The sequence below is a fragment of the Argentina anserina genome, chromosome 1 (genome assembly GCF_933775445.1).
Source record: "Argentina anserina chromosome 1, drPotAnse1.1, whole genome shotgun sequence".
Taxonomy (NCBI): domain Eukaryota; kingdom Viridiplantae; phylum Streptophyta; class Magnoliopsida; order Rosales; family Rosaceae; genus Argentina; species Argentina anserina.
In genome coordinates this window covers 11,390,153-11,399,119 of record NC_065872.1, presented here as the reverse complement: position 1 = coordinate 11,399,119, position 8,967 = coordinate 11,390,153, and positions in this window count along the sequence as shown.

The following is an 8,967-nucleotide window of genomic DNA, read 5'->3' as shown; positions in this document are numbered from 1 at the left end:
ACTATAGCTTGTTACATTTCATCGAACTCCATTATATATCTCTGTGAAGGGACTTAAAATGAAAGGAGATCGGACCAAAGTAGTTACATATTCACTCAGCATGAATCAACGTACGTACGGAATAACATCGCATTCACGCATTGCCACTCCGCCAATGGGAGAAAGTTGTACGTACACTATCTGTTAATATTCACTCGAGAAAATTTTCATCCGATTGATTCATTGATATTCCTATCTTCCCTTTCCCTACTGGCAGCCTCCAGTGCGTAACAGAAGCCAACATCACAAATCTTTCCACCTCCTTCTCTCGATCGTATGCTTCAAACAACCCAAAGCCAAACAACTACCATCATTCCATCACTCATGAACCAAAACATCAATTCTAACCCCTCCGCATCCCCCACTGGACGTTGTGACAATAGATCTCCCATAGCAACCCCCACCAAGTACTCTCCCCTCATCACCACCCAATTAATCCTTCTACCACCTCCACCAACCCATCCACAACAATAATCCCTGAAACTTTGACAACCTCAACCCACCCAGCTTGCCATGACCATTACACACTCATCATAACCCCACTGTCATTCAAACAACTTTCAACAACAAAGTAACAAACTCCATTCCACCAAGTTCTGTCATTAATTGGGAAAAGCCGCCAGTGGCAGCTTGGATCGGTGAATATATTTAACCTTTCTGGGCTTGCAGTGGTTGTGCGAAATCATCATAGTTCTCTTATTGATCGAGCTTCTGATAGGTGCGGTGCAAATTCGGCGGTTGAAGCAGAAGCCCAAGCTGCCATCTTAGCTTTCTCCCTCGCCAAAAAGTACTCCCACATTACTGTCCAAATTGAATCTGATTGCAAAGAATTATTTGACAACATCAATGGCACGGATTCGGGAAATTGCTGGAGAATTTCACCTTTGGTTGCAAGAATACACAGAGCTCCCCATCCATGCAGACTGATTTCTTGGTCTTGGATTCCCAGAAAAGTGAATTGCGCAGCTCATCTTGTTGCGTCACTTAGTGTGAGGAAGACGTGTCCGGATGTCTGGATTGACAGACCGCCGTCCTCCCTTGTCCACGTTCTATCTCGCGACGGCTTGTCGTGTCCTCCGCTGAATTCTGTAATTGGTCCGAACTCATAGTCTCAGCCTGCGTTTTCGCTTTAGTTTCATTGTTCTGTTTGTTTAATTAAGCTTTGCGGTTCTGTTTCTTTTTTTCTCGGCTTATCTAGTCTCCCATGTGTTTGGGCTTTGTGACTATGAAAGTCTGGTTCTGTTAGGCCTGTTCTATGGGCTTGGCTGTCTGTGCCTCTTTAGGCTCTTCAATGTTGTTTTTTTACGTCCAACAAAAAAAAGATATTCTGAAATCTGTACCATCGATATCTCCAGGTAACAATTACGGAACATTCGCATAAGTTCCAGACCGACCAAATCACTATGATTCAAGATGATGCCAAAACAAAACAATGGTATCCCAGTCTAGCTAAGGGCCCTAGCCTTTCTCCAACATCAAGACCCAGACTCCAGCTCCTCCATATATAGTCCCACGATATGTAGGTTAAAATCATATTTGATTCCATTAAATCCAGTACGCAATGAGCAATCAAGGGATTCCATTTTGTTCTCAAAAAAAAAATCAAGGGATTCCATTCTATTTCGATCTCATTTCTATTAGTACTATTGTTGCTCATTCCATTATATCATTATGTTCTAAATAGATACTACTGTTCCGAAAGAATTACTATTATACCATTTTGTGTGTCTTAGCCTAATAGGTTTCATGTTAGGAGATAGATTAGCATCTCCGTAATATATTAGGACTCCGAATCCTACGGGATTGTGGTTTTGTAATGCCTATATATAGGCCCTCATATCATTCAATAATACACAATTATTTCATCCTCAAACACGTTATCACGCACTTTGCCCTAAAACCCTGAACTTTTAGAGCCCTAGAATTATTTTTTTTCTTCTCTCTTCTCCTCCGCCGGCCTCCGGCATGTCCTCGCCTCCACTGCAGCCCCCGTATCGCTGCCCCTGCACGCTACCCCTGCAACATCCCCGCACGCAGCCCTGCCTGCAACCCTGCACGCAGCCCCTGCGACCCCTCCGCAACCCCTGCATGTAGCCCAACCCTGCAGGGTCTCCTCCGCATTCGCTGCGCAAAAACATCTTTTTGCCCCGCAAGTCACCGCATTAAAGCATTCAAAATTGCTCCTCCCGCATATTCACGCAAGAACACGAAATTCACAAGCAAGGGCTTCGCTTAAGAGAAGCTACTCTCGTATACTACAAACCTTCAAAGATACATTTTTCATAAACGTTCTCGCTTTTGAACGTATAGATATATTATATCGGGCGCTATTAGCCTTCTTCTTGTCTTAATTCCGGCCTTTCTTATAACGCCGATGAGACTATAGAGGGATGGGTTTCCCCTCTTGGTCGACGTTTTTCGTGTGACAGTCCTGGGGGAGTCACGTTATTATTTCAAGAGAAGAAATTGATTTCGTGTGGTTGTCTGATTACACCGCTGTTTTGGGTGCGATCAAGAGAATTGCCGATATGCATCGATTATTTTGTGACCATATACATCACAACCCTTCTAATTCCGGTTACATACTTGAATATTTCGATTATTCGAAACCAATACAACCCTCGTTTCTCATGGATGCATCGCCATCACGACTGTTATTTGAATGTTTGAGTTTTCTTAAACTCATGTCTATAAACGATAATCCCAAGGTCTACGTACTCATTTATTTGAGTTGATTCATTACTCTGATGCAGCACTATTTGCTGACAAAAGATCCCACAAATAACACATTTTATGGGACACACTTAAAGTGATTCAATAAACGTCTATGACATTGTATTATCAGGGTTGACATTGATGCATACTCCACATCCAAGAAACGCATGCCATTTTTGGCACCTATATCTATTTCTTGAGGGAATTTTGGAGATGGAAAAGTAACATTCTTCCATTCTCAAGTAAGCAAACATTTTGAGCCTCAGGCTAAGGCTCTGCCTAATACGATATGCAAGATTTTGTTGCTACGGACTTTTGATTAGTCAATCTATTTTGACTATGTCTTATGCTTACTATTTTTCAAGTATGACGTTGGCATTGCCATGATTATTGCTCGACTTTAGCTTAAGTCGTCCATTGGAATTGGAAGCTTGTTTGTGTTGTATTAAATATTGGCATATTCAATAAAATTTCTCGTATTTCTTGTTTACAAGATGGACTCGTGAGAATTTTATTTGTCTTGGCTTAGCATGCATGGTCAACGTTTGCAACTCACGTGGTTTTTAAATTGGCCGCTTTTGGGTTACATGTGACCCCAATAGCACTACATTGTGATTTTGGACCTTCAAATTTGGAAAACGGACATCGGAACGTCAAAAATTGACGTCGTTTTTCCCGGTTACTATTCCGGCGTTTCCGAAATGTTTTCCGGCGTATTCGCCGCCTTTCGGCCATATTCCGGTGTTTCCAGCACCGCCACCCGGTTCCTACTGACGTCCTCTGTCGGACCTGAAGTTCCAGCCTCCATAACGGCCAGTTCCGGCCGCCGCATGCCAGTTTTCCGGCAATCGGTGCCGCCGGTTTCTGGCGAGTTTTTCCGACGATTGTTTCTCATCATTTTTCCGGCCTATTTCCAGCAGTTTTTACTGCCACGTTTTCCCAGTCCAAAATTTCACCCGGTTTTGAGTTATTTTGACATGGTTTTCCGGTTAATTTTCCGGTTTTCTCCAAGTCGTTTCATAGCTCAAACGATTTTATTATTATTGGTGACCACCCGCACCAATTGGATAGTCTTTACCACCCAAATTTTTTGGTATTCAACTGCTCCAATATCATGTTTTTCCAACTCTTAAGTTGAAGAATGTAGTTCTATTGTCATGTGATACACTCGATGGGATTGCACATTTGTTTCAATCCCCCCTCTTACAATATCCTACGGCGTAATGTCTAGAGAAGTTCACCCCGTCGTTGAGTCTCTTAATCTTCATTTTGAGAATGTCCCGCCGTGAAATCGAGTGTCTTGCTAATTGCGTAACCACCCACACTGTCCTACAGCGCAGGTAGTTGTTTTACGAATCTCGTGCGGAGATTGTGTTATATCTTCGTGTCTTGCTAAGTTTTAAAATGTCATATATGTCAATGATGGATTTTCATCTTGATATTTGTGTTAAGAATAGAGAGGAATAAATCTGTCAAATTTCATTGACATTAGCTTTTTCAAGCTTAGACAATAGCTTTGTTAGCCTGTGGACATAACTTTACTTGCCTGCAGCAGTAGCTTTATGTAACTCAAGATTCTTTGAATCATGGGTTCGGTTTTGCTGTCTCATCAGTTTTGACATGATCATTTTTTGGTCATTTTGAACAAGATATGATGATTCGAGTTCTTTGAAATTCAAATGATCATCTATTTTTCATGTTCACGAAACGATTGGAGGACCACCTCACCCATGCTCCACACGGTGAGGCCGAGCCTATCCGTGCCATACATGGTGAGGCCGAGCCTGCCTATTTCGGCAGCTCCATGGCATTAAGGCCGTCGGTGGCGGCATCCCCTCCTTCACAGGAGCTTGTGATGCCTCCCGTGTTTTCTAATGCCCCCATGACAATCTCTGATGCCAATCGCTCATTTTGCAAAGCTTGTTCTTTTGCTAGATTTCAAGGAAGTCCTTATTTGCTAATGCTCCAACCGAGAACATTCCATTCTTACAAAGTATTGAAGGTGACATTAGTGGACCCTATCCAACCGAATACAGATATTTTTCGGTATTCTTATGGTATAGGTTAAGAACATCGATGCGTTGGTCACACGTCGCTTTGCTTTCCACAAGGAATGCTGCATTTGCTAGGTTTTTAGCTATGATCATCATACTATGGGCTCACCACCCTTCCTATCCTCTCAAATCTATTCGATTGGATACCGTTGGAGAGTTCACCTCCACGACTTTGATGATTTTGTTTTGCATATCTACTGGGATCGTCGTTGAACATATTATTCCTCATGTTCATTCATTGTACGATCCAGCAGAGCTCGGACTTGGTTATGGGTACTAACCTGCAGATTTTTGCATGGGGATATGTAATGATGTTGCATGCAGCGACACTTATTCGTTTTAGACCCACAACTTGCCAAGCGTTTAGTGCGTACCAGATGGTTACTCGATACGATCCCAACGTTCTTTTCATTAAACGCCTATTTGGTTAAAGTTGTTTATGTGCCTCTATTGTAGTTATCTCAATGGGTCTACTTCAAACGATTAAGTATTCTGGTTGGTTATGATTTATGAATCACTAACACTTGTCCGCTATTTCCAATCTACAGCCGTTGATCTCTATCCTGCGATATTAGCAGATGGTCAATTTGATGAGACATACTTCCCGTCGTTAGGGGGAGATATGGAATGCTCTCATTCCGGTTTTAACGTCAGGAATTGACGTGGTGTGGCACTATGTCTCATTAAGATCCCGCACTACTCAAAGTGAGCAAATGTGCAACGCATTATCTATCTCCAGAAAGTCAAAGATTCGATGCTCAATGACTTTACCGATATTGCGAAAGTGACGAGATCGCACATAAATGCTGTGATGTGCCGGAAAGGTTGGAACTCTCAGAATATGAGAGAATTTCATATGACCTGGTCCTAGCACCGTTGGCACCATCCCTGACAGTGGGAAGGAAGCCGGCGATGGCACCATCCTACGCTGTGGTGTTGTCGGCGCCCGTGGTATTGCACCACAAAACAAGGGCGGCAAACGCAAAGATGGACAAGTAAGGGTCATAGCTTCGGTCTTGGCTCCTACCTAGATGAGGGGGAGACCATTATTCTATAGAATCAAAACCAGAAAGAAGCGAGATGCGTAGGTACAAGTATTTCGCCCATCATCAAGAGATATTCTCTATACATGTGTATCAACTAAGTTTCTGTGAGACTCTACAGACTCCTTTTGTTGATGTTAGAGAAGAATAGAATTTTCACAAATTGATCATATACAGCGCGCGCATGTGTTTAATGGATTGATCTCCCATGATTGATGATGTATTCGTTTATGCTCTTATTCCGTTGTAAAGTATCAACGATGAGCAACTTGATCGAAGTGGAAAGAATCAATACAGGCTAAACTAGACTTGTTATGTTGATCGTTGTTCGTAAGTGTAATGAGAAATATGAAGTCATGCGATATATGCAGGACTTATGGCGCAAACATTGTCTCATTATCCTAGTATTGACTACGATGAGTTATATTCTCTCGTTATGGACATAATTTCTTTCCGCTACTTGATTAGTAGTAGTGTCCATGAAAACTGATTTGCAGCATATGATAGTGGTTATAGAATATCTGTAAAGGGATCTTGACGCAGATATGAGAGTGCCCGAGGGACTTTAAATGCCTCCAGATTAGGGAGAGCTTATGTAATCAGATTGCAAAGTTCAAGAGAACGTAGTACAATCGGTTGCAAGAACTCATACCCATATGTGTTCATATGAAAGCTAATTCTTGATTCTTTATTCCGTCTAAGTATAGATGATGAAGAGATTCAATGAGCAATAGATTCATATATGTAAGTATTGTTGGGACACTATTGCTTTCATTATGACGTGATTAACTATGCGCCTATGCATCGTCATTGGACTTGCATTGCTTATTTGACATGGGTTTAGTTCTACACTTAGTGAACCAACACAAATCCTATCCACACCAACGCCGCCAGCAGCTCCAGCAACATCAACGTACGCCTTGGTGTAGTAGTCAACACTGGTAGCGTAAAGGATGCGTACGGTTCCGTCTCGGACCAAAATCAGTATTTCATTGTCCATTCCCCCATTCTTTTGTGAAAGATACATTGAATGTGACAAATCAGAATCTGTCTAGCTTCGTAGGTCAACTTCAACGAGACCTACAAGACAGCTCGCTCGATGAAATATGGTGAAATTGGTACCGTTGGAAATGCCTATGTGTCTACTTTCCAGGGACACCAACCATTTGTTCATAGCTATCATATTGAGTGAGTTATGGCCGTTTTAGCAAAGTATGACAGTTCTGTCCGGAAATTTGCAAGTCAATCAACTTCGACAGAGTATTGTGAACTGCTCCGATCGGATGAGGTTGTGAACCTTATGTCACTGGAAAGCCACGGGTGTCTACTTCAGAACATTTTACGGTTTGCTGATACCTATTTTGACGAAGAAGTTATGGCCGTTTAAGTGAATGAAGGCCATTCTATCCGAGAATCTGATTTTCATTACAAACTCTTGTTTTGAGTTGTTATGCAATCTTGTTTCCTAAGATCTAAGTTTGGCTAAGTACAGTATTAATGATCTAAGGATGTGTGGCTAGATTAATGATCAATCATTAGCCCAAGATTACGTTTGAGAAGCATGTAATGAACGTTGTATACGTTGTTCTTTATACTCCATGATTATGACACTAATCAGGGGGAGTTGTTTCGTAGACTTCATGGGGAGTCTAGCTCACATGATGCTATCAAATGTAGACGGTGCGTTGTTCTCTTTTTCCCTTCGATCAAGCTTTTGTTTTTACCCAAGAGGTTTTTATTTTGCTTAACAAGGTTTTTATTGAGGCAACGATATGTGCACCATGCAACCTAGGCATGCGACACAAGGGGGAGTGTTCCGAGAGAATTACTATTTTACCCTTGTGTGTGTCTTAGCCTAATAGATTTCCTGTTAGGAGATAGATTAGCATCTCCGTAATAGATTAGGACTCTGAATCCTACGGGATTGTGGTTTTGTAATGCCTATATATAGGCCCCCATATCATTCAATAATACACAATTATTTCATCCTAAAACAACCACGACGCTCGATCATATCATATAACTTGTTTGTAGTGGCGGAATTATTAAAAGGGTCAGAAGGGGCCCTAGCTCCTACAAAGATTTTAATAAACGCATTAATTTATAGGTTTCTTTTGAATTTATTTAATAATTAGGAGGTATTTAAGGCAAACTTTATGATCTCGTAAAACAAAAAAAATATAATAAATTACCATAATTAGTTGCCTAAAATTACATTGGGATTCAACAATATCAAAGGAGAATGTTAATATAGCTTTAAAAATAGACAAGTTTACCTTTTATTATGTAAAACAATACTATGTATAATGAATTTTTGTAGCAATTTTTATTATAAAAATTAATATATTATGAATTTAATATTTAGCCCCCACAATGAAATGCTTCTAGTTCCACCACTGCTGGTTTGCGTATTTCATCTCATTCCAGTGACCCACCGAAGAAACATTCCGATGAAAATGGATGACAAAGCTTAGCAATTTCATGGCCCATGGAAAACGTAAATGAGGAATCTTGATTGCAGAGGAGCATCTCCATGTCCACAAGGACCACAACGGAAGCATCCTCGCATTGTGTACTCGTTAACTTCGTCTTTGCTTTCATCACATCGCGCAACACATTCAAGTACAAAATGCCTATTTGTAGCATCGTCATTAGTTATTAATACATCTTTTTCTTATCTAACAAAGAACCCAATCAACTCATATAATGCTGTGTTGTGAGTTGAATTCATGACTCATATACAGAGGAGAGACTAGTACTGCTAGTTATGAATACACATAATAAGAAAAATTACTGTAAAATTGCCAATTTCCAATTTCCACAATCTACATTTTTTTATTCTCTACAGTTAATTTAATTATATGCCTGTGTATAATCGTTGTTTAATACTTTCATTAATCATTTCAAGTGCATTTCATATGTTTATTTGTTTATTAATCATTTCAAATGCATTAAGTTCGTATCATTGTGGTTTCTTTGCACATGGTTACTTAGAGAGAAAGTCAATTTTTAACTGGGGATTACTCGACGGTGAAAATTTTTCCATGGAATCACAAGTAGAAAAGTGTCATGGAGCACTCAGAAAGTGGTGGTGACTCTAAAATTGCCCATGTCAA